Here is a 25,704-nt window from a genome sequence, read left to right on the forward strand (position 1 = left end):
TTTTTCAACAATTGGTTCCTATCTTATCTTGGCAAGAAGTAAAGGTCCATTAAATTTCTTGTAGCCATTGAATTTGGTTGCAATGGATATCGCCGCTGATTCTCAATTACACAGAATAATGATTCTCAATTTTTTTTTCTCTGCTTAAATTTGTTTCTTTCACTTTTAGGTGTTTGCTACATGAAGTTTCGAAACTGAATTTCAGAAGACTAATTCGGGTGAAGTATAAGTTTTTTTAAAGTCCTATATTGGATTCCCTCAGTAGGATATCTTTGTTCTTCCCCAAATAGTTTGTGTAACTAATTACATCGTCGTCATGAATCTTAATGGGTAACTGAACTGAATCTTAGTTCAAATGGTTTATTTTGTCATTTCAGATAAAATGATTGCAGTCAAACTGGTATATGATTTGGAAGGGAGCTTTGTTCTTTCCAAACCAAATCAAGGGCTTCGTTATGTTTTTGTCGAATATTCATTGGGTACTGACGATGATGTCTACTCAAGAGGTTAGCGTATCATATTCTTGAAGTCCATTATTGGTGGAACTTGGTATCCATGTTTCTGTTCCGTCCTGCGACGAATGTGTTAGGGACAAAAGTTTCTCCAAATTTTCAATCGTTCCATCTATTATCTATTAATTGTTTAACTGATAATAAAAATGGCTCTTACTCAGTGAACCCTTGGGTGTAGCTTAGGGGATTTATTCAATCATCGTGTGGTAACATTGTTTTGGTTAGAAGAGTTTCAAGTAACCGGAACGGCAAGATAAATTATCACTAGGACGTCAAAGGTTAGTCGTAGATGTCAAATAAGGTTTGTTATGGAATGCAAGTGGCTACATATTTTTCAACTATTGTCAATTGAGATTGGTTGTTATGAGTTGTGTAGTAGTCCCTATTATGGGGTGAGTGTTTAGTGTTTCCCTATATAGAGCATTTAGTAATAGGTATTACTTATGCTTCATTTTCTTTCAAATTGACCATTGGCTTATTTCAGGAATAGCTATCTCTCATAAGTCATAACCAAGTAAGGGACCTAGATTAATAATTTTTAGTTGGTGTTATTGTGAAAGGGTTGTTGTTAGAAGGCTTCACTTCAATACTCTCCTGTCCTCAAGTGCTATTTAACCAAATAGAGCCAGTTCTTGCTATTATTGGTAGCATTTTATCTGACAACTGTTTTATAGGGCTATGGGCTTTCCTAGCATGCATTTATTAGGTCACTAAAGTTGTAGCCTGCAGGAATCCTATTCTAATTTACACCTTTCAAACTCATGGAGCCTTAGGTTCAAGTGTAGTGTACAAACTACAAAGAGATCGATCTAGCAACTAACAATGATGGTGTAGCAAAACTTTTTAGCATGACAATATAAGCGTGTAAACTGTAAAGTATGCAAACTCTTTTTTTCATTTAGGAAAGTATGCAAACTCTTTTTTCATTTAGGAATGTATAGTTGTGTTGCGTGCTCTTCTTTTCCATCCCTCTTCCCACGTACTTCCCACACCCACCAAATTCAAAGGTAAATGACCAACTGCATCCAGGCTGACATGGTTGTATCATACAACTTCTTTTTAGTTATGTGCTTTTTTGGTAAAAATTTATGTAATAGGGGGTTAAGGAACATATATCATCCCAGTTCATACTTAATATATCTTAATAACTCCAAGTTCTATATTCATTCTTTTCTTGACTTTATATTGATTGTTTTCACGTTTGCTCAAAACGTCTGTTGTGCTACAACGCTTGGTGTACTTTAAAACGCCTATGATCGAACAAAACAATTAAGCAAATTTTCAGGTCTGTTTTGTGCAAGTATAAGTTTTCAGCAGTGTCTATTAAAAAAATATTGATTTTGGTTCTTTGCCAAATACCCACCATCAGTACAGTAGTATTTGAATATCATAACGGAAGCAATTTTTTTTTTTGCTTGAAATATCGGAAGCTACTTTAAACATGTTCGTTGACTTCGTTCACTTCTTAAATTAATAACTTATGGCTGAGTTTTTTTTTTCTCTAAGACAAATGTTAGATTTTTTTATTATAATAATACCCTCTATCGAGCCCACACATAATCAGCATGTGCCGAGAATAGTGTTGTGACAGAAGAGCTAACCAAATCTTTTGGATGGGATACAAATGATTCTTCCATGCAGCATGACGTGGAAGAACTCAATAGGGTTCTTTGCGAAAAGCTTGAAGACAAAATGAAGGTATTGTATTGTGGTTTTATGCTGAGGGCATGTTTGAGATGGTCCAAGTTGCTATGAGGTGTTATTGTGGCCTTTGGAGGTTTTGTGAGGTAGTATGAGATATTTGTTTATTGATGCAGGGAACTATTGCAGAGGGTACCATATAGCGGTTATTTGAAGGGGATCTCATAATTTTTATTCAATCCATGAACGTGGATCACAGTTCTATGACGAAGGAGTCATTTATGGTATTCTTTCTAGGCTAAAGTCAAAACTTTATAAGTTTAGAAAATAAGGGTTTTGTTCTTACATAAATCTGAAAAATGTGTGTGGCAGACTTTCAGCTGGATGTTAAAGGTGCAGTGGTCTGGATGTTTATGCTTCTCTTGATAAGTTTGTTGGAGTTGAAAATCTTGAAGGTGATAACAAGTACCATGCTGGACAACGTGGTTTACAGGTTGGTTGCTATCCACATGCCATATATACTCTTTAGCATTTACATATTATGTGAAATATAGCAATGTTGGTCAGTTTCCTACTCTATACGTGGGGCGTAGATATGCATAGCAACAGAACTTTGATGTTTACCATGGCTTCGATTAGTCCCAAGATTTAGTTTAAGTAGTTATTGTGGTTCGATAGCATTTGTGACGATGGGCATAATTGAATGTATTACTAATTGAAGAAAAATGCGAATATAGACTATATATTCTATGTATTCGGAGGTATTACATTATCCTTGAGCACCTCTTGATACTTATTCACCTAGATTAGTTAGTACATATTTTCTTTTCCAGAGTATTTGACATTGGAATGATCGCATGGGCTTTTCAGGATGCTAGGAAGTGTGTCTCGTTCCTTGATTTTCCACTCATACTTTAATAAAAAAAAAAAATGAGGTGCCAATTTCAGAATCTTCACAAAAATCGGATTTGAGTGTTTACAAAAAATTTACCAAAAGCAAAGAGAATGGGATGGGTCATTTTTTAATGATTGAGGTTGAATTGTAGGTTCATTGATTGAATCCAGGTTGAGAAGAGCTTGAAGCTATCATTTGGGTACAAACATTAATATTTCTGTATCTTTCTAACTTTTTTCTTTTACTCAATACAATTACCATTAAGGAAGAAGCTAAAAGGTGGGCTGAATTGTATGTTGTTATAACCTTTGACCCATTTTTTCAGATTTCTACTTGCTCTGGTGAGTTGATAATTGTCCGTACATGTGCATGCTATTGTTAGCTATGCCTGTTATATCCTTCAAAAATCAAATAGATATTAGTGATCTGCTTTAGGTATATATTTGTTGCATTTTCTATGGTATTTCATGGGCTTGAACATCAATTGTTCATCCCCTTGAAGCAGTAGTTTACAAAGATTTATCAAAAATGGAGAGAAAGGAAAATGTTTGCTTTTAATATATGAATAGGGTTGAATATAATTGTATGTAGTTATATGTTTTAGCCATTTATAAAGTTTTCTAGCTACTTGCATATGGGGCGTTGATAATTGTCTTTGATATGCATCATTGATGAGAAAGTTTTCATATTTTATTGAGTTTGGTATTGTTAGTTATATATGCATGATATATCTTTAGAAATCTGCTCTGGTAATATTTATTCCATCAGCTATGGTATTTCATGGGTTTGAACTTCAAAAGTTCAACTCCCCACACCCTATCTGTACATATTTGAAAAGATACTTAATTGTACATATTTGAAAAGTTCATTTCCCCACACCCTATCTCTTAACTGCACATATTTTGGTTGCTTCATTTTACTTAATTTTATCAAGGATTGGTGGGTTTGAACTTAAAAAGTTCAACTCCCCACCCCCTTTCTCTTAATTGCACGTATTTTGGTTGCTTCATTTTACTTAATTTTGTTAAGAATTGGTAGGTTTCTTTATATTATCTCCTAGAGTTACAAGTGCTTAGGATGTATAAAGGTAAAGTACTCCTCTCATTTTCAAAGAGAGAAAGCCGTTTATCTCATCAATGGTTCTCACAGACCTTTTTTGCTTCCATTTTATGATTTCAACTCTTTAGACTATTCATATTTCCAATGTGGTTTGTTATAATGGGTTTTAACTTTTTGCTTCCTTGATACCTCACACTTGCATATTTATTTGTAGTGTGATTTAATCAAATAGTGGGTATCTAAGATTTTTGAAGTTTTTGTGATATAGGTTTTTGGTTATCCCTCCTTATTATGAATTTTATGGTTTCAAATGAGAACTATTATACTAAGCTTCTACCCCATGAAACAAAGAAACTATAGCGCACTGAACCTTAAGTTTCAACATTCTAAGATTAAAAAAAATTATATGCGTTAGAATTTCTTGGTTTATTTCATAATTGACCATCATATTTGTGTGTCTATATTCGTTTTTACTATCTTGCGCTACTTTTGTTTCTCCATTCACTTAGTCCCTGATTCATATATTTACACATATTCATAAAAAAAAAAAAAAAAAAAAAAAAAAAAAAAAAAAATTGGCTGAATTCTTTGCAGGTTCCACACGCAACAAAACTTATACAAACATGATGTGCATCGGGCTCTTTGGTGCAAACCGCATATAACTTCAAAAGAGAGTGCCTTATCCCACAATTTAGAGATTATTTAAGGGGATGAAGTTGAACTTTGTATTGGATCGGATGGTGTGAAGTATAGAGATGTTTCTTGGAATTAATACTTTTGCCACCACGGATGAGCTGAGGGTACTAGGTATAGTTGTTAATTTAACGAAAAAATTAATGTGTAAGTAGATAGGGCAGTTTTGGTTTAGTCCTCAGGTAGGTCTGTTGTGGTTTACTCCTTTTAGAGATTATACAAGTACCAAAAATTTCATACGATTTTTGTGGAATGTATTTGATGTCTAAACACTGAATCTAGCTTATGGTAACTAATACTCATACTATTGCAATATGGAAACAAATTTGACATTTTTTTAAAGGTTTGTGTTTATGACAAGTTTTTGTTGAACGATTGTAGGATTTTTTTTCCCTCATGAATCTATATGAATAAGAAGTTTGCTTGGTGAAGGCAGGGGCAACTTAACTATGGGGATATTGAGCAACTCTGAGTTTCTGTGTACATCTTTGTGTCGACCTTCAAATTTGTTCACTCAATAGTCTTATAACACATAATTGTGTTCCACTTTCCACCTCTAAAACCACGTGACATTTTCTAAGATTATCTCATTTTGTCACTCTATGAACAACATAACAAGTGATCATATCCTAAAAAAATTATATGTACATGCTGCATGCCAGTTTCAAAGGAAAATTTCAAAACCAAAATTATGTTCAGATACATACTCTGATACTCTACAATATGAACTCTTTGTTGTCCATGTGCAGAGCACGTGTATTTTTGCTAGTATATATATATATATATATATATATATATTGTCAAATTGTGTTGATATATCTCAAAGATACCAATATTGTACATACGATAATATATTAAATTGCACAAAAAATAAAATAAAATTCAATTGAACTATTAACAAATTAAAATATAGGAAAACAACCTAATCATAAATCATTTAACTTATTATTGGTAAAGTGCTTTGAATTGATGTCATTTTAGCACAAACTCAATTTGAACCGTTCTATTAAGTTTATTTTTCTTTCCTTTTTTTTTTTTTGTCATTTATCGCATGCAATTATTTGTAATTTTTTTGCCAAACAACACTAATTCACTTGTGGATTTTATTGGAAAAATAGACGGAGGTCTATTGTACCCTAGTATACACCTTTTAGAATAGGGCGATTGTGCACAAATATGTACTTAACACTTATTATTAAAAACAAAATGAAAAAAATAAGCAAGAAGGAGAAAAATATAACAAATTCATCAAAACAATATTAATTCACTTTTGGAATTAATTATAAAATTTTGAAATAGACTAAGGACTATTGTAATAATATTGCTATTATATGTGTACCATGGTATGCACATTTTAGAATACGGCGATTGGGCACAAATATGTATTTAACACTTGAGATTTAAAAAAAAAAAAATAAAATGAAACAGATAAATAATAGAAAAGAAGACAGAAAAAAAAAAAAAAAATCATCAATAAATATTAGTTCATTTTTGGATTTGATTAGAAGTTTTTGAAATAGACAAAGGACTACTATAATAATATTGTTATACTATGTGTACCCTAGAATAGTGTTGTGGGGCACTATTATGAATTTATTGACACATATTATCAGTAAAACAAAACAAACATATTTATTTAACAATATTAATATTCCTCAAACAATATTAGTTCACTTTCAAATTTGATCGGAAATTTTAAAATAAACAAAGCTTTGAAGTACTAGGGAATAGATATATAGACAAAGTTCTAAAGTAATGTGGAATCAATACATGGACATCTATACAACCATCTCACTCAAAAGATGAACTTGCAAAGTGAGTTGAGGCCAGGTTTTTTTGGTATAGATGATCTTCATATATTTATGTGTACACTTATGTAAAAATTGTAGAATAGTGACGAGGGACACTAATATGATAAAGATTATATAGTTTTCAAATATCGGCTCACCAATGACAACCCATTAAAGGTTTTTGACACTTGAAACATATAATTGAACGTCTCACCCCTATAGATTATGTTCTATAAGAGCATCTCCAATGGGGGGTGTAAACCGCATAGATTGGAAAGTTAACACTCAAAGTATCAAAAAACTCTATCCAATGGGGGTGCTAAACCGTAGATAATAGACTATTAGTTGATAGAGGAGGTGAGGAATTCTCCATCTCGCTATCAGTTGATAAATAGCCCGGCGATACTTGAACACACGTTTGAACAAAATAAATGTTTGGACGTCACTTGGAATGTCATCCCTAGTGGCTTCCCTCGACTCCATGTTTTCTTGATCTACGACTCGCTCACACTGAGTGTTTTGTTTTCGACTAATCTTGTTCTCCTTTAATAATATATTATTTGCGTAATTTAGTCCCATCTTGATTAAACGGTATTGTTAATTCCATATTATAACTTTTATCATTAACTAAATGTTATTATGGATTATAAATTGGCAAAAGAAAATCATTCAGCCCTTTTATCTTCTACAAAATTAAGTAGAAGATTATAACCTATTTAGTGACACCTCATCATAATCAGTAAGGTGTAGCGCACCGTATCATCTCACAAGATACGGTTTCTCACTTTCTCAGGACCACTCACTTTCCATATAAATAGAAAGAGAGAAGAGATAGGGTTTGTCACTACCCACTCACTTTCCATATAAAATTCTCCAGCTTCACTAAAGGCAACATAAAGACAACATTAAAGCTCAAACCGACAAAGATGGAACCAAGTGGGGGTTAGATTTGTCACATTCAAAGGCATTAGCCTTCTTACATCTAGATTTTATTACCTGAAGATCACCGCATACAAAGATTTGTCACAAAGGTAAACGTTTAAAATACTCTTAGATCCCTCCAATTTTAGTAAAGTTCCCTCCAACTTTAGTCAATAATAAAAATGTTGAATTCTTTTTTGTCTGTTGCCATTTTTTCAAGTGAACAAAATGCATCCACCAAAACAACGCAAGCACAAGGCAAGTAAACCACAAACTCCACTGTGGGAGTATATCGAGAAACTTGGAAAGCAGGATGGTGGGGGAAATAACAGGTGCCGCTATAAGTTTTGCAAACTAGAATTCACTGGTTCATATACGAGAGTGAGGGGTCACCTTCTACGCATCCCAAGTTATGGAATAGAAATTTGTGAAGCTGTAGACAGTGATGTTAGAATAGTTGTATCAATATAGCAACTAGAGTAGAACAGAAGGAACAGTAGACAAGGACAGAATTAACAGGTAATAACCAAGGCGCGGATTAGGTTGTCCTTAAGGAAAGATTTTGCCCTTTCCAATGGTGCAGAAAGGCAGCAATGACATCTTCTTCACAGGATTCAATGGTTAACAGTAGTCTGACTTTGCACTAGAACAAACTACCCTTTAGAACACTAATATAACTCTCTCTGGAGGCTACAGGGAGAAGATAAGAAGAATAGGATAGGTTATAGTTTTTGTTTCTCTGAGATGGGTTTCTGATCTGTTAAAGTCTATCCCCTCTATGGACTCACAGTCCTATTTATAGAGGTTAGGTCGGTCTCCTAAACAAATAAGGAAGAGAGACCAACTCCTAATAGAACACCAAAACTTGCTGCTCAAGAAAAAAGCAAAACAAGTTTAGGCAATTAGTCAAACCACTACCCACAACAGTAAGCCCAAGTCCAAGCCTGAACCCCCGATGTGGTGGATAACCAATGTGGGACTATCTACTATGCACTAAAGTGGAGAGAACACTATTTGTTCATCTCCTCCACTTTGCACACACACACTAATATTTAGAAATACACAAGAGATTCCAACAATCCCCCACTATTTCAAAATACTAATAGTCCCCCACTATTTTGGAATAGGATATTACAAAAGAAAAGGGTTAACTAAATGCTAGAGAGAATCGAAAAAATAATGCATAAGATACTGGTACTTTACGGGCTTGAACCAGTCATAGGGTAACATGTCTTATAATACGTGAAAGTGGTGGATTAAAAAATCTTTGAACCAACATTCCCTTGTAGTAAAATAGATCACATGCACCCACATTGCTCTTTCATTATATGTCTGTTCTGCGGTGTTGTGCTTTTTTGGCCCTTGCGCTGCCTGTGTTCCATGAATGCTCTAGAGTACTTGCCCATATACTCATAAGAACCGACCCAGTTCTACATTCACGTAGGTGGATATCCATCAAGTGTACATTGTAGTTAAAATACACTATCTCATTATAAAATGGACTATGGATTCCAATAAGAGTAAAATAACTCATCCTTACTCATTGCAATTCTAGTTATACAAAGTATACTATAGTACCATCTCGCCATAGGGTGGGACGTCTCATAAATAAATAAGACGATAGTACTGCAGGACGACGAAGTGACTTGTTTTTCCCTTTGAACCTACTTCATGGGGATCTCCAATCACATAGGTAGGGTTGCCGTCGGTGCCCTATATATGGGCATAAGTCTCATCCCCCTCGACGTATAACCACTTGCCTCCAAATAAGTGGTACGGTAAAACATATGGCCAAAACTAAGTCCGACCTAACATAATCTCTAGCAGCTGCTTGATTAAGTTATATTTCAAACTTATGTGTATACATTTCCCATTGCACATATATATTTTTTTTTATGTCTTAACTATTGCAATGAGACAGTTGCAAAACATAGACACATCAGGAGGCTTTTTAGAGCCAATGGGATGAAGATTTGCCAAGAGGTTGCTAACCTACTCAACATCATCACATGCCTTTTATAAGGCGATTAGCTTGGATAATATCCAAGACACTTAATTTTCACCAAGGGTAAACACATAAACATTACTGGATCCAATTTATAACACATTACCCTTCTAACAATGATGGAAATCTACTAAATATAAGTTCATAATCAATGGCTCCGCTATAGTACTTGGATAAACTGACAATATACATCCAATATTTCTTATAAGAACAATGGGTTATCAATTCAGTATGCCATTAATGTAGGCAATGTCATGTCTCACATATATAATTCATCAAGTACAATAGGCTACCAATGATATTGACATATTTAGTATGAGAAAACACAAGTAGATTATTTTTCATAAGATGAATATTTTCCACAAAAGGTGTTAACGCATGCTTACTATCAGAATACCCATACTTTTCAATGAAAAATATTTCTACTACGTGCTAAAATAATATAATAAGACCAACATGAGTTATAATTCCTATATTCACCAGTCATTCAATTCTGTAGTGCCCGAAATTCCCTTAGACCATCCGGCCGGTCTGGTTTAAGGTACGCTATAGGCTTCAACCATATTCAAACGTCAACATTTTGACAATTGAATATAGCAGTTACAGAAATGAGTTTAACAACATAATGAACTATCATTTTCAATGACGGTCTATTATGTGTTTCAAATAGGAATTTCTCTGTCTCATCCACATTCTCAATACTAGCACTCATGATATTAAATCATCTAAACAAAGAAAGATTAACACATATGCCTTGCTTTACTGTAAAGAAAAGACACACTTTTATCAACAACGGTACTTTGACATCCATATGGCACTAATATGTTGTTGAATTGCTCATGCCATTTATAGGCACTTGAATCAACTCATACAAAGATTTAACTAAATTGTATACCTTCAGCTCATCACCTGGTACTACTTGGTATTGTAGTTCTACACAACTACTCAACTAGAGTATTTAGAATTCTGTAGAAGAAATTCTAGTTACATGAGCAAGGTTTCAAAGTAGTATATAAATCTTATCTCTGATTGAAACCCCTTGGCTATTATTATTAGCCTTGTATTTTGCAATACAACTATCACGTTTTAGTTTTCTCTTGAATATCCAATTCAACCTATAGATCCCCCAATAAAACAAGAGTCCATTTTAGAGGAGTTGTACGTATCTTTCAAAAAGGACACTTCTCATAGACAGACAACTTCCTTATAGGTTAATGAATTTTCCTCAAGAAACATATAAACGTCATCACCATGAATGGTAGATATACTCACTGATAGTCTTCCAAATTTCTTGTTCAGAAATTATGGGATTCTCGTATGTAGTTCATTATGAACATTCAACCACTCTATGCCAATTTCACAGAAAGCACAACCTCAAATAAAATTAGCATATAAGACATTCAATAATAGTGTGGTATCTACAAGATTGTTATCACGTATGACAACTAAAAACAAACATCACTATTATGAGTTTCACCAATGAACATCTGCTAGATAGTTCTAGGTCTAAAAAAAAAAAACTTCTCTTAGATTCATTCACAATAGCCTTGGCAAGACACCCCCCACATTTTGAATCATTTTTTGGATAGCCCAATACCTTTCGATACTTTGTAGTTCAGTGTTTTTCCAATTATCTTGTGAGGTAAACTATGGTAAAACAGTGTCATACATATGGGTCCCCCCCATAGTTCAATGGTTACTCAACATAATCAAACTTACATGCAAAACACATTATACCGCTACAAACATTAAAAGAAACACCAACAATAATATACACTCTTATGACAAGAATATATTTTACTCAAGTCTATGATTATGGATCATATTAAATATAGTCATATTATGTTCATGCTATCTATATGAAAGAAAATCCACAAGTGATTCAAATGAATTTTAAAGAATAGAAGAATTAGATGAAAAAGGTTTTACCTAAGATAATATCATTATCATTCTTCTTTTCATCATTCAACATTCCAACTTACATAGAGAGACAATCCACGCACTTGTACATCACCTTGGCTATTTATTCATAGTCATAGGAGGATAATGCCTAATAAGACAATCCACAAGCGTTACATCTCCTTGTCTAAACTAGTCACTAGAGAATATTGTCTAAGAAGACAATCCATAATCTTACATCTCCTTGACTAAATTAGGTTTAGGAGGATATTGATTGTTTTCCATATTGTTTCCTCTCGTAGACAACGATGCTCATTACTTAATAATATATGACATGGTTAAACTTCATGCCTATGTTAAATAATGTATTCATGCCAAACATGGTTAATATCATATTATAGGTTCAAGAAAAGTAAACTTTAACTGTACCCCTCACAACAAAAACTATACGATATTTAAGCAAATCTAGCCATTGAATATGCAAAACAACTGAGGACTTCACCTCCTCTTTTTACATGAGCTCAAGCAAGATAGGATACCCTATCAACAATACCTCAAGTACTACCACAACATCTAATGGCTCAACCTATTAATGTCTTAAACTAGAAAAATTTACCAATAAACTATCATCAAGTTCAAAGTAAATCCACGATGATTAATATCCAAAACTAGCATGTTATACAAGTTTAACATATGCTATATTGGATATAAGCTACAAGTTACTTCATCTAACATGTATTTTCACAATAGTATAATTATAACCATCGTCTAACAACACGTACACTCAATAGAGGTAAGCAATTATGCATTGAATACATTATAATTATTATCCAAGATTTGAGTGTGATTGATATTAAATATCTTAAGGTCTCTCTTAGACCATCTACATACATCTACATATGTACAAAGAAAAATAATATCAAACTACTTCTAGTCAAACCAATTAATATCTTAGTGATAAACATGTATAATTTGTTGACTAGGTTATTAAAGAAGTTTAAGCTTAGGGATTTCCCTCCTAAGAAAAACTAGCATGCAACTCAAGGCAAAAATATCACCATATAATCAAACCAAAAGAATTGCAAAGAGTGAAAGAATACGATATCTAACCGATTGAAAAACCGGATTACCATATTTTCCTCCTTTTAGAAAAAACAGTTCAAAAGAACTGTAATTCTGAACCAGCTCAGCATGAATTGGGTATCAAGCCTTATACCACTGAAAAGCTCTTTGAATCAGCTATCCAACACAAAAAGCAGATTGCAAAACCGAGCTCTGAGCTGAACGTTATAACAGTGTCCGTAACGAGCAACGCAGCCGTCAAAAAGACGAATTTTGACGTTTTTCTGGATAGAAATCTCAAATTTGTCTCCCACAAACGTAGGAGAAAGGTCTACAACTATATAGGGTTTGATAAACCACAAAAGATCAATTAAGATTCAATCTTTAATTGGTTTCCCTAATAAAAACGAAATTATCAGAAAATTTCTAAAGTCATAACCCAATAACACAAACAATAACTCAAAGTAAAATACTTATCTTTTGATTGCCGTATTTAAAACACTCTCCTTTGTTCTACAACGAATCTTTCCTTAAGATTCTTAGAATAGTTGTATCAACACAGCAACTAGAGTAGAACAGAAGGAACAGTAGACAAGGACAGAAGGACATAATTAATAGGTAATAACCAAGGTGCGGATTAGGTTGTCCTTAAGGAAAGATTTCGCCCCTTCCAATGGTGCAGAAAGGCAACAGTGGCGTCTTCCTCACAGGATTCAATGGTTAACAGCAGTCTGGCTTTGCACTAGAACAGACTACCCTCTAGAACAACAACATAACTCTCTCTGGCGGTTACAGGAAGAAGAGAAGAAGAATAGGATAGGTTATAGTTTCTGTTTCTCTGAGATGGGTTTCTGATCTGTTAAAAATCTATCCCCTCTATGGACTCACAGTCCTATTTATAGAGGTTAGGTCGGTCTCCTAAACAAATAAGGAAGAGAGACCAACTCCTAATAAAACACCAAAACTTGCTGCTCAAGAAAAAAGCAAAACAAGTTTAGGCAATTGGTAAAACCACTACCCACAACAGTAAGCCCAAGCCCAAGCCTGAACCCGAGTCGATGTGGTGGATACCCAATGTGGGACTATCTACTATGCACTAAAGTGGAGAGAACACTATTTGTTCATCTCCTCCACTTTGCACACACACACTAATATTTAGAAATACACAAGAGATTTCAACAAGTGATACCTTATAAAAGCTCTTAAAAATCCAAGCTGATGTAGATGCGAAGGCAATGGGAGTTGATATGCAATCAATCCCCCTCTTGAATGTCGATAACTATGGCTTGGTAAAGAGAAAGGGTAATGGAGGTTTGGGTGAGTTATTTAACATGCCTGCAAGAGATAAACTAGATCATCTAATTGCTCGTGCTTTCTTTGGTTGTGCTATCGCCAACAATGTACTCCGATCACCTCTGTTTAGGGAGGCTATCCAGTTTGCATGTGATAATAACCTTGTGGGCTATATACCACCAACTGCTGATCGCCTTCGAACAGTTTTGCTGCAGCAGGAGAGAGAACACATAGAGAGTTTGCTAGTTTCAACAAAAAATGGTTGGAGAAGGACTGGTGTCTCCATTATAAGTGATGGGTGGACTGACAACAATAGCAGACCACTCATTAACTTCATGGATTTTTTTGGAAGCAGACCTGTCTTTTTGAAGGCAATTGACGCTTTTGGAAATTTGAAGGATGCTCCATATATTGCTGGTCTATTCTTAGACGTAATTAATGAAGTAGGACCATCTAAGGTAGTTCAGATAGTTACTGACAATGCACCTGTAATGGCTGCTGCAGTGAAGATAGTTCAAGATACTCACCCGCACATATTTTGGACTCCATGAGTATGGCACACATTGAACTTAGCATTGAAAGATGTGCGCAACCCAACTCCTAGAGATGTGTCTAGATTTCTCCATTGTAAGTGGATCAAAGAGCTGATTGTGCAAGCTAGAGCTGTCAAGATGTTTGTTGCAAATCAAAACACTATTTTGTCGATTTACAAGAAGTATGCAAAATTGAAGCTATTGAGTATCGCTGAAACAAGATTCACTTCGAACATCATTATGCTTCGCCGATTATATGAAGTCAAATCTTCTTTGCTATCTATGGTTTGTGATGCTGATTGGAAATTTTACAAAGGCGATGATACGAGAAAACCTCAAGCTGTAAAAAAACTCAATTGTAGATGATAGTTAGTTGGTGGGAAAATGTGGCTTATTTACTTGAGTTTATGAATCCACTCATTGGCTTGCTAAGGGTTTGTGATACCGATAGACCATCGTTGCACTTGGTATATGATATGTGGGATGTAATGATCGAAGAAGTAAGAATGGTTGTTTACAAGCATGAAAATAAAGATGTAGCTACTGAAATAAAGTCAGACTTTTACACTGAACTCCATGGTATTCTTGTAAAAAGGTGGGACAAAAGCAATACTCCCCTCATTTGTTTTGCACACTCCTTACATCCTAACTTTTATAGTGACGAGTGGTTAGGAGGAGGAAGTGGTTTGCAGCGTGTGGCCCCACATCGTGATGGGGAGATATCAACAGGGCGTAATGGTTGTTTTGAACGCTTGTTTCCAAATATTGATGAAAGAAAGAAGGTCAAAGAAGAATATGAGAGGTTTTCTGGTTGCTTGGGAGGCTTTGCAGATTGGGAGTCACAAAAGGATAGGTATACTGAAGATGCTTCAGCTTGGTGGAACAATTATGGATCAACTGCACCTGCACTTGCCATTTTGGCGGATAGGTACATTTTAATTTACGTTATCTTTTGTTGTTTTTGAGTGTAGCGGAAGACTAATATATTTGTTTTACGTTTTTATACATAGGTTGCTGAATCAACCTTGTTCTTCTTCTTGTTGTGAGCAGAATTGGTTAACATACGGTCTCATTCAAAGTATAAGGCACAACCAATTGGACCCAAAGCGAGCGAAGGATTTGGTTTTTGTCCATAGTAGTCTCCAACTGTTATCAAGAAATAATGAGAATTACACCAAGGGTCCTATAGCTACAAAGTATTGGGACGTACTTGGTGATGAATCAAGCATGGAAGGACCTACTGAGTTGGAGATGGCTAATCTGAATTTCTTTGAGACGGTTCCTCCTCAAGATGAGGAGGGGACATCGACTTAATGAGAAATTCCTTCTCCTTTTTTGGGACTTTTTTGTCTAAGGTATATATTTTGATTTTTTCTATTTTCTATTTTCGATTTTTTGTAGAATATTAGAATGATAATAATCATAATATTAAATATTTTAGTATCTAAAACAACTTTTTTGAACTGTTGCAGAGCAAATTTTTGTGTAGGAGAATTGTTTGACAAACTACACTTTGGTCATGAAAGATATGAGCTCTCTGTCTATTTTTTTTGGATGTGCGACACATTTTGGGCTACAAGATTAGTGGATTAGGTTACAGATTATTTGCAACTTGTAATTCTCTTTGCTTGCATATTTTGCAACTTTGTAAGTTCCTCAACTAGTCAACTTTGTATGCTCATTTTATATTTCTTAGGTTACATTGACCCACGCGTGTCGGTGTCCGACACAATACGGGGTGTCGGATACGGCAAGCTGTGGGAGTTCAACACAGGGACACGGATAGGAATAATTAATTAATTTTTTAATAGATATAACATTTATAAATTAGAAGTGTTTTCAGAAAATGAGAAAAACAGTGATAAATAGGGGGAAAAAGTATTGCATACTAAACAAATATTAAAGTGATAGAAATATAAAATGAGCATACAAAGTAGAAACAACCAATAAAAAATGTGTACCCAAAATAATCCGTTTTGCTAAAAAGAAAAAAAAAAAAAAAAAAAAAAAAAAAATTAGGGTTCTCATTGCCAAACGCGTGTCCCTTTTCCCCAAACCTCAAAAGCACCGACCTTTATTTCCATATCTTATTAGAAAAAAAAAAAAAAAAAATCTTCCCATCTCATCTTATTAACATTAACATGGAGAATTGTAAAGACTTTTTTAAATATGTTTCTCTATATTTTTCTCATTTTCTTTTCATGGATGATGCTTAAAACAATATGTTGCTTCTTAATTCTTTGAAAGGGAAATAAAAAGATGAAAGGGGAGGGAGGGAGAGAGAGACGAAGGGAAGATGCATAGCTTGAAAAAGATCAGACCCTGGAAGCAAGAGTTGGAGTTTTAAATTCTCAGATATGGAATTTTTTTTCATTTTTCTTTCCATTCATTCTTTCTTCTTAGTGAAATTCAGGGGTTTGTTTTTTATTTTGTTTGTGACTTTTTTTCTAATTCGTGTCCAACTTTTTACTGGAGATCTTCTTTTATTGCTTTCTACTTCTGTATCCAATTTTTTTGCAAAAGAGAATATTGGTGCTATATTTTTGGCAGCATTTCATGGTGTTATTACCTAAAAATTGGCTTCTTTTGTTTTCCTCCAGATTTAATTGGCGACAAAATTTTCTTTACTAGTGGTTTGTCGAATTTCCCCGCATTTAGCTGTGTCGAAATGTGGATCCATGTCGACACACATTTTTTTAAGATATTGTCATGTCCATGTAACCTAGGTATCCACGTGTCTGTGTCGGACACATATTGTATGTAACATACCTCAATTTTTGACATTTCGCCATGTCCAACACTTCATATCCGTGTCGGATACGGACACACGTGTCCGTGTCAATGTAACTTAGGTTTTAAGCTTCTTTTACGTAAGGGTCTGTGTACATCGTGTGCTAGGTTGTGTTTTTTTCACATCCTGATACTTAGTTGGGCCAATCCTTAATTATGTCTAACAAGACACAAAACCTAAAAGTGCTTTAACTAACAAAAATCAAAAAGAAAAGTTTAAACAAAAAGAAAAGAAAAACCCACATGTCAGTTGATAAGCACCCAAAATTGTTATACTAAACCCCGTAGAGACATAGTGTTTTGGTTAATTATGTGTTTAATATATAATTATGAAATAATTATATTTTCGTACTTTCGCATGTTTTTGTCGTTAACGTGAATATGATGATAAAACATGTATCGAAGTACGGGAATATTGGAATACTTGAACTCTTTCCACTCAGCCCCAGTGAAGCACAACAAAGTCTGACTAGAGCCGAAGATTCCAAAGGGACAAAACCAGTGCAAAACGGGTCCACATATAAAGAAGCAGCAAACTTTCGAAGCTCACATCTTTCAAACTTGGACGCCGACTTCGGCTAGTGAACTGCCATAGCAACCAGGGAGACGAACTCTACGCAAAGACATAAAGTTATAAAAATGCCAAAATCGGTGCCGCCACTAGACGCACCATGTGGATCCACTCTACGGGCCCAAAAGGCATGACGTGTCAACATAGACAGGTGGCAAGTGATGGTCACAATTTTGTACCACCTTGCAAAAGGAAAGGACGGAACAATTCAAAGTTTGAATTGATTTCACAAAGGACAAAACAAAATTAAAACATAAAAAGACAAAGTTATAAAAAAGTTTGTTTTTATATGAAACAAAAGGAAAAACCTTTGGAAACAAGGTTTGGTTGTTTTGCCAAAAGAGGAATTAATAGACTTTGGCTTCACGAGAGGAGACCAGGCTATATATATGAGAAGGGGTCTTTAGTTTTGAGTTGGCCAGTTTTAGTTTTTAGTTTAGACTATAGTCTATAGCTTTTATATTCTGGCAGTTAGTTTCATCCGTATTTTCTCCTTTCAGTAGTTTTCCAAGCTTCAGTACTGTAAGTCCTTCTTCATAATAAAAGTCATTTCTTTTCAAGTTTAATTCATGTTCTGCATTTACTTATTTATTGTATACAACAAGTTCAATTATTCATCCAATGACCATGAGCTAACCACCCCCCCTCAGGGGGAGGGTTATGATGCTCGTGTGAGGATCCGGATTGACACTTTAATGTTCTAGACTCACTACTTAGGAATTAGGTATAGATTATACATCCGGTCCCAAAATGATTGAGACTATCCAAGTTTGGAGTGCTGATGCTCTAGAACAGTCTTGCGAGAGACCCAAAATGTCTCGTAGCGACTCTATGGTGTCGGTCGATGACTCTACGATTTGTCCGGTGATGTAGAATCAAACCAGGAGTTGAAATGATATTCCAGAGATAAAATATTAGTTCAACTCCTTATGCTAGTGAGATACGCTCAGAGATGCGTGCATCTCATTAGGGATCGATACTCGACATCGTCTCGGGTTTGTCTATGAACTCGAGACGGATTAGAGCTGTAGTGATGTGGTAGTATAACTGTTGAAATTGATTCTTGTATGAGTATGGTTAACTCTTTCCCTGTTTCTCAATCTCTGTTTATTTACGTAGAAATCAATCGCTATTATTTTACGTTACTCGCATTACCGTTAAATTATTTAAACCAACTAAATAACCTAAAATCCTACTCACCATAAGCTGTAAATCCAGTTGTAAACCTTGCCGAGCCCTAAGGTATGGAAGATCCCTTACTCGACCTATCCTACAAACCCACGTGAGTAAGGTAACTTGACTAAACAGACGACTAACGGACTTTGGACTGCGGACTTCGGACTGTGGACTATCGGACTTAAGTAAATCAAATCACAAATTACCGTTTATCAAATGGCGCCGTTGCACGCCGAAGGACTCTGGACATTTAACGTAATAACTGGAATACATCACGTAAAACCCCATCCCCTACCCCCTCACCTTTTTTATTTTCATTTCTTTTGCAATACTAACGTGTTACGTAACTGTTTGCCCCAACCTTTCCTTTTCTACTAACAGATATCTGTGAACCAGATCGTGTTTATCATTATTTAGCACAATCTAAGTATTCCGTAGGAAGTTGAAGTACTGACTTGATATTACAGTTTCGGACGAGACTATAATAGTAGCGCGCAAGACTGACCTGGAGTATCAACACTCCGGTTTTCAGGTACAAGCCAGTTTCCTTCTCAATACTATTTTGGACTCTCTATACCTGTTATCCACAATCCAATAAGTTCACGAGCTCAGGAGTTAGTTCGATCGTTATACGAAATCGCGGGACACCAAGTTTCGAATTCTTAAACTCCTCAAACTTTGTTGAGGATATTATTTGGTTGATTGTTATAAACTGTTTACCTCGCATATTTGTGTGTTGGCATGACAACTCTTTGCATGTATAGAATTTTTCCTAAGAAAATATGGTTCGTCATTACATATTCACGTTAATACGATTAAAATGGTTCGAATATATTTGGATGTTTGCGTAATCTCAAAGCAACTGCTTAGATTATTTTTGTATGTGTATGTTACATCAATTCACGTATGTGGTATTCATTTGCATGAGTTCGTTCTCAATATTCTCCTAGCTCGCATATAATTGCACGTATCGGTATCTCTAGATTATTGCATGTGTAGGACGTATTTTTATTTACGTATAAGTAATATATAGTTGCATGTGTAGACTTCCTGTGTAAAATTAGCATGTGTTAATTGTATGTTTAGTCTTCTATTTTCGCATCTCTCGTCTTTAATTGCATGTTTCGTAATCACGTCTCTATAATACATTAATTATGTACACTAAAAAATAATAAATAAATAAATAATAAATAATAAATAAAAATTAAAAATTAAAAATTATAATAATAAAAATTTCATCATAATCATCTTAATAATACCCCGCATAATACACCATCATAAATCATCCTCCTATTCTATCAGTGTCTAGCAAACTTGCGAGAATGAGGTTACCTAATTAAGGATTGTGCTAGCACGAACAACCTCCCTCAATTCTCTCAAGTGACCTGGCTGCTGGAATATTCACACGTTATCCTAGCCTACCTGCTCAAGTTAGCAACAGCTCAGGAAGATGTGCTTGACCTCCTTCCTTCCTTAATTCTCAATTCCCCTGTCATAATTCATTCCTTATGAGCCTTTAATTAACATTTGTTTTGTATGAGACTACCGTTTGGTAAACATAAGGAATTAGAACTTACTTATCGTCATCAGAAATACAATAAACAACTACTTCAGTTATCTCCTAGACATAATTCTTCCTCCGTAAACCAACCTAGTCAAGTATCTCCGTTGCCATTATCTCCCTTAGTTATGGCCCAGGAAAATCCCACAGTCGAGAAACCCCTTTCGGAATTCTATACTATCTTACAGGAATGACCTGCTTCCTGCATTAAACTCGATGAGATTGTAGGTGATTTTCACATTCCGCCAAACATTTTCGGTTTGTTTTCTGTTTACCATGGTCTAGACTATGAAAAACCGTACAATCATCTTCATCGGATGCAGCAAATAGTCACCACTTTCCGCCATCCAACCATTACCAACAAACAAGTCTTGCTTAGGTTGTTTCCCTTCACCTTAGCTGATAAAACTTCAGTTTGGCTCGCAAGCGAAGCACCCCAATCCCTTGCCACATGGGCTAAGCTCGTACAAGCATTCATGATAAAGTTCTATACTAAGAAGAAAACTACATAGATGCTTTAGAAGATTCAATTCTTTCGCCATCATCCCCAGGAATCCTTTACGGAAGCATGGAGCAGATTTACAGATCTGCTTCTCGAATGTCCCCATCATCAACTCGACACCGTTGTCTTAGTCCGTTCATTCTTTAATGGTCTCTCTGACCATCAAAAGGAAACATTAGATAACATGAACGACGGTTGTTTCATGGACAAAGGCGCTACTGAAGCATACACTTTTCTTGAGAAACAGGCTTCACGAAGCACCCATTGGGGTAACACTGATTCTTCCAGATCTTCTAAAGACACTCCTACCAAAGTTAAGTCTATGTTTGAGGTCAAACCCAATTCGGAATTAAAAACTCTGATCAAGTCCCTAACCAAAAAAGTCGATGCTCTTTTGGTTCAAGAAAATGATCAAAAACCCAAACAAGTCATGGCTGCCAATTCTTATTGTCCTTTGGCATACGAGTGCCCTCCCTAACCATCTGAAAAGGCTTGTGCTTCCAACATCCCTAATGCACCTTGGTGACAACATTCGAATTTGGCTTGGGGCCCCCTGCCCAACAACAAGCTCCTCCGGGTGTCAACAACGCTCTTGTACGACCACCCATGAACTATAATTCCTACCGTCATGGAAATCATCCACAATTCCAGCAAGGGCAAAGTCATTTTCCCAACAACGCAAATATAGGGTACCAAAACAACCGCAGCTGATGTTCACCTTTTGTGTATCTTAGAGATTTGAATCTCTTATTAGACAAAGTGCGAATTCAAAGATAAGTCCTTACTCACGATCTTCGTGTGCGTATAGTTTTTGAGTAGGGATTTGAACCAACCTAAATTCTAGGACCACTTACAACTTAGTTTTACTCTTTTAGGAAACTAGTGAGTAAGTTTAGCTATGATTGTATTAATACTACTACTTGGTTTCTTTTAATGCACAAAAAATGAAAACCTTAAGTTACGTAAACATGCAACTAAGACAAGGTAAAAATTGACTAAGACAAAAGTGGAGAGTTAATTTTCCTCATGTGAAAATAACCTCTATTGTGTGATTTTAAGTTCTTGCATCTTAATCTTCATAGAACTCATAGACAAGTCCTAATAAAGATTAACTTGATCCCTAACACTATGACTTATCTCTAAAATCATACATGCTAGCATGTAGAACCAAAGCAATGACTTATCTCTAAGCTCATCACTTTGATTCCTAACTAGACTCTACACCAACTACCATTTTGGGATAGGATGTAGGTCTAGTTGTTCTTCCTAAACAAACTTACTAAAATCAAATAACAAAGGTTATCCCTCACATGAGCATCATTAACCCCCCATAAAGGGAAGGTTTAGCTCATGATCTTTGGGATAAAAGAAGAAAAGTGCATAATATAAATATCAAATGAGAGAGAGAGAGAACAAAAAGAAGAAGAAACTATATATATTAACTCACTTGCATTTAGATTTATTTTGAACTAGAAGAACACAAAGTTTCTTCCATTAAAACTATTACAAGCTTTCTCTAAAAACTAAAAACTAAATAAAAACTAAGACTAAGGAACTAAAATAATGCATGGTAAAGGAAAAGAAGTCAAGGGAGTAAATGGAGTGCCTCCCCCCTTGTTTTGTTTTCTTCTCCATTTGAGAGAAATCTCATTTCCTCCCACGTGAAACACCAAACCAAATTTACTTCCTTCTTAACCACACAATCCACAACAAAGTGACACCTATTTTTTTTCACTATTAACACCTAATCTCATCTAACTTTATTAACTACATGCAAGGTGTCACTTTTGCACCAATTATTTGCACCTTTGTCTTGACTTGTATGATGACTCATCAAATCTTGCGAGCCCGCATAGTAGGTCCACGTGCAGTCCAGTGGCGGTTTGGTCTTTTGGCAATTTTATAACTTCCCGCCTATGCGTAGAGTTCATTGCCTTGATTGTCTGAGCAGCTCACTTGTCGCATTCGGAGTCCTGGTTCAAGAGGTAGGAGCTTCGAAAGTTTGATGTTTCTGTGCGGATTTGTTGGGCTTCACATGGCTAATTTAGAAGAATTCATATATACATCGTTCCCCGTGCTTTAACGCAGGTTTAACCAATATTTTCATGTTTACTGTGAATACCTGCAAAAGTACGAAAATATACTCATTTCATGATTATTAAACACATAATTAACCAAATTTATATGTCTCAATGGGGATTCATATTACATTTTTGGATGCTTATCAGCAGCCATGTTCCCGCTAATCAAGGATATGGCTACCAAAATCAACCCATAAACAATAACTGTGAACTTGTTCCTGCCGCTCCACTGGTATAATCCACTGCCGATAAAATAGTTGAAACTTTTCTGACATACATGAATCAACAGAATCAAATCCTAGCATCTATCCAACAGTCTCTTCAAGTGTTAGCACAGGATAAAAATCAAAAGGGCGTGTTTCCTGGCCAAGCAGTTCCAAACCTAAAGCCCACAAACACTGCCTTTGAACTCAACAATGCACCAGGATCTAGTATTTCCAACCAAGGTGAGATAAATGCCATCACCACTCTTCGTTCTAGCCGAACCATCAACAATCACATACGTATGCCAGACATTGAACCGATGAAAGCCACGGCTAACGTCCTTCAAACTCCTACCTCGCAACCTATGAAGTTGTTCCTTCCAAATCTACATCCACGTCCCAAGGGAAAGACGTCACTGATCCATATGCGCGATTCCGCCCAAAAGCTCCGTTCCCTGCCCGGTTGGCAAAGAAAAAACCTGACGAACATTTTGATGAGATCCGTGAAACCTTCAAAAATTTGACCATAAACCTACCTTTTCTAGATGCACTTAAGCATTCGCCCAAGCATGCCAAGTTTTTGAAGGACATGTGCACCAACAAATGACAAACGAATGTTCCTCAACAAGCGTTCCTTACTGAGCAGTTTCCCTCCATTACTACTACCAATGGTGTGGTCAAATACAAAGACCTAGGTCGACCAACTGTACCATACACGTTGGGCGACAAGTATACTGCTACCGCACTTTTAGACCTAGGTGCCAGTGTTAACCTACTTCCCTACTACTTGTTTAAGCAGTTAGGTCTTCATGAATTAAAACCTACCAATATGACCCTGCAACTCGCGGATCACTCCATCAAGTACCCAAAGGGCATAATAGAAAACGTCATAGTCAAGGTCCAAGATTTTTACTACCCAGTTGATTTTGTTATTTTAGATACCGAAGTAGCCTGTGAATCCATTCCTATCATTTTGGGGCATCTATTTCTTGCAACTGCTAACACTCTCATAAATTGTCAGGATGGTTCAATGACATTGTCTTTCGGGAACCTTTCTGTCGAAGTCAACGTGTTCAAGTTAATAAAACAATTTCCCGATCCTATAATGGAGGGTGAGATTAGCTTGGTCGATAGTCTGGCACATGAATATTTTGAAAACTTTTTCCCTCCAGACGAGGTACACCAATTTCTTTATTTTGATAATCCTGAGTTTGACGATGACTTGTATATTAAGGATGTCCACACATTATTAGAGTAAGTACCACTATTTGACCCTACTACTGCGTTGCCAATTGATTCAGAAGAACCAAACTCGCTCTTTTCCATTGAAGAAACTGCCCCTCACGAATCCTTGATCCCCACTCCTCCAACTCTGGATTAAAAATCTCTACCCTCTGATTGGAAGTACGTGCATCTCGATCCCGATGGTATAGTCACCCTATAATAATTTCTTCTCACTTGTCTACCGACGAAGAAGTACGTTTGATTCGTGTCATTCGTGAACACCGCTCCCCTATCAGATGGTCCTTAGATGATATCAAAGGAATATACCCTAGTGTATGCACGCATCGCATACATCTAGATAACGACACAAAGACATCGCGAGAACCGCAATGGCGCCTTAACCCCGCTATGAAAGAGGTGGTGAGGGAGGAAGTTTTACATACTTGATGCGGGTATCATATACCTTATCTCTGATAGTGACTGGGTTAGTCCTGTCCACATTGTTCCCAAAAAGTCTGGCATTCAAGTTGTCCAAAATGAAAATGGTGAATTCATCTCCACTCGCATTCCATTGAAATGGAGAATTTGCATTGACAAACGCAAACTTAATGCTAGAACACGTAAAGATCACTTCCCTTTTCCATTCATTAACTAGATGCTAGAACGTTTAGCTAGTCATGCTTACTACTGTTTTCTTGATGGCTATTCCAGTTATTTTCAAATTGTCATCGACCTCACCAATCAAGAAAAGACAACTTTCACATGTCCCTTTGGAACCTTTGCATACAAACGAATGCCTTTTGGTCTTTGCAATGCCCCATGCACTTTCCAACGCTGCATGCTTCACATTTTCAGTGATATGGTGGAACATTATATAGAAGTCTTCATGGATGACTTTTCCATTTATGGAAATTCCTTTGACAACTGCCTATCCAACCTTTCTAAAGTGTTAACACATTGCGAAGAGAAAAATTTAGTACTTAATTGGGAGAAGTGTCATTCCATGGTGACCAAAGGAATTGTTTTAGGTCATATTGTTTCAAAAGACGGGATAGAGATGGATAAAGCTAAAATTGTTAAAATTCCTTCGCTACCTCTCCCCCGAACAGTTCACGATATCCGTGCCTTTTTAGGCCACGCTGCGTTTTACAGGTGATTCATTCAAGATTTTTCTAAAGTTGCTCGACCCTTAACTAATCTCTTGCTTAAGGATGTGGTCTTCGACTTCAATTTCAATTGCAAACAAGCTTTTGAAACTCTAAAAACCGCCCTGACTACCGCTCCTATCATTCA

At 35.7% G+C, this 25,704-nt stretch overlaps 1 long non-coding RNA gene and 1 pseudogene across 1 annotated transcript; both read left to right on the top strand.

Annotated features, from left to right (window-relative positions):
- The first annotated feature begins 2,283 nt into the window (after positions 1 to 2,283).
- LOC147509207 (uncharacterized) lies at positions 2,284 to 5,139 on the top strand. The gene is made up of 3 exons (XR_015216520.1): positions 2,284 to 2,437; positions 2,526 to 2,646; positions 4,702 to 5,139. It is a non-coding gene; the product is annotated as an uncharacterized LOC147509207 (long non-coding RNA).
- Positions 5,140 to 13,712: 8,573 nt separating this feature from the next.
- LOC147509208 (uncharacterized) lies at positions 13,713 to 14,669 on the top strand (annotated as a pseudogene).
- The last annotated feature ends 11,035 nt before the right edge of the window (positions 14,670 to 25,704 follow it).

The sequence above is a fragment of the Coptis chinensis genome, chromosome 3 (genome assembly GCF_015680905.1).
Source record: "Coptis chinensis isolate HL-2020 chromosome 3, ASM1568090v1, whole genome shotgun sequence".
Lineage (NCBI taxonomy): Eukaryota > Viridiplantae > Streptophyta > Magnoliopsida > Ranunculales > Ranunculaceae > Coptis > Coptis chinensis.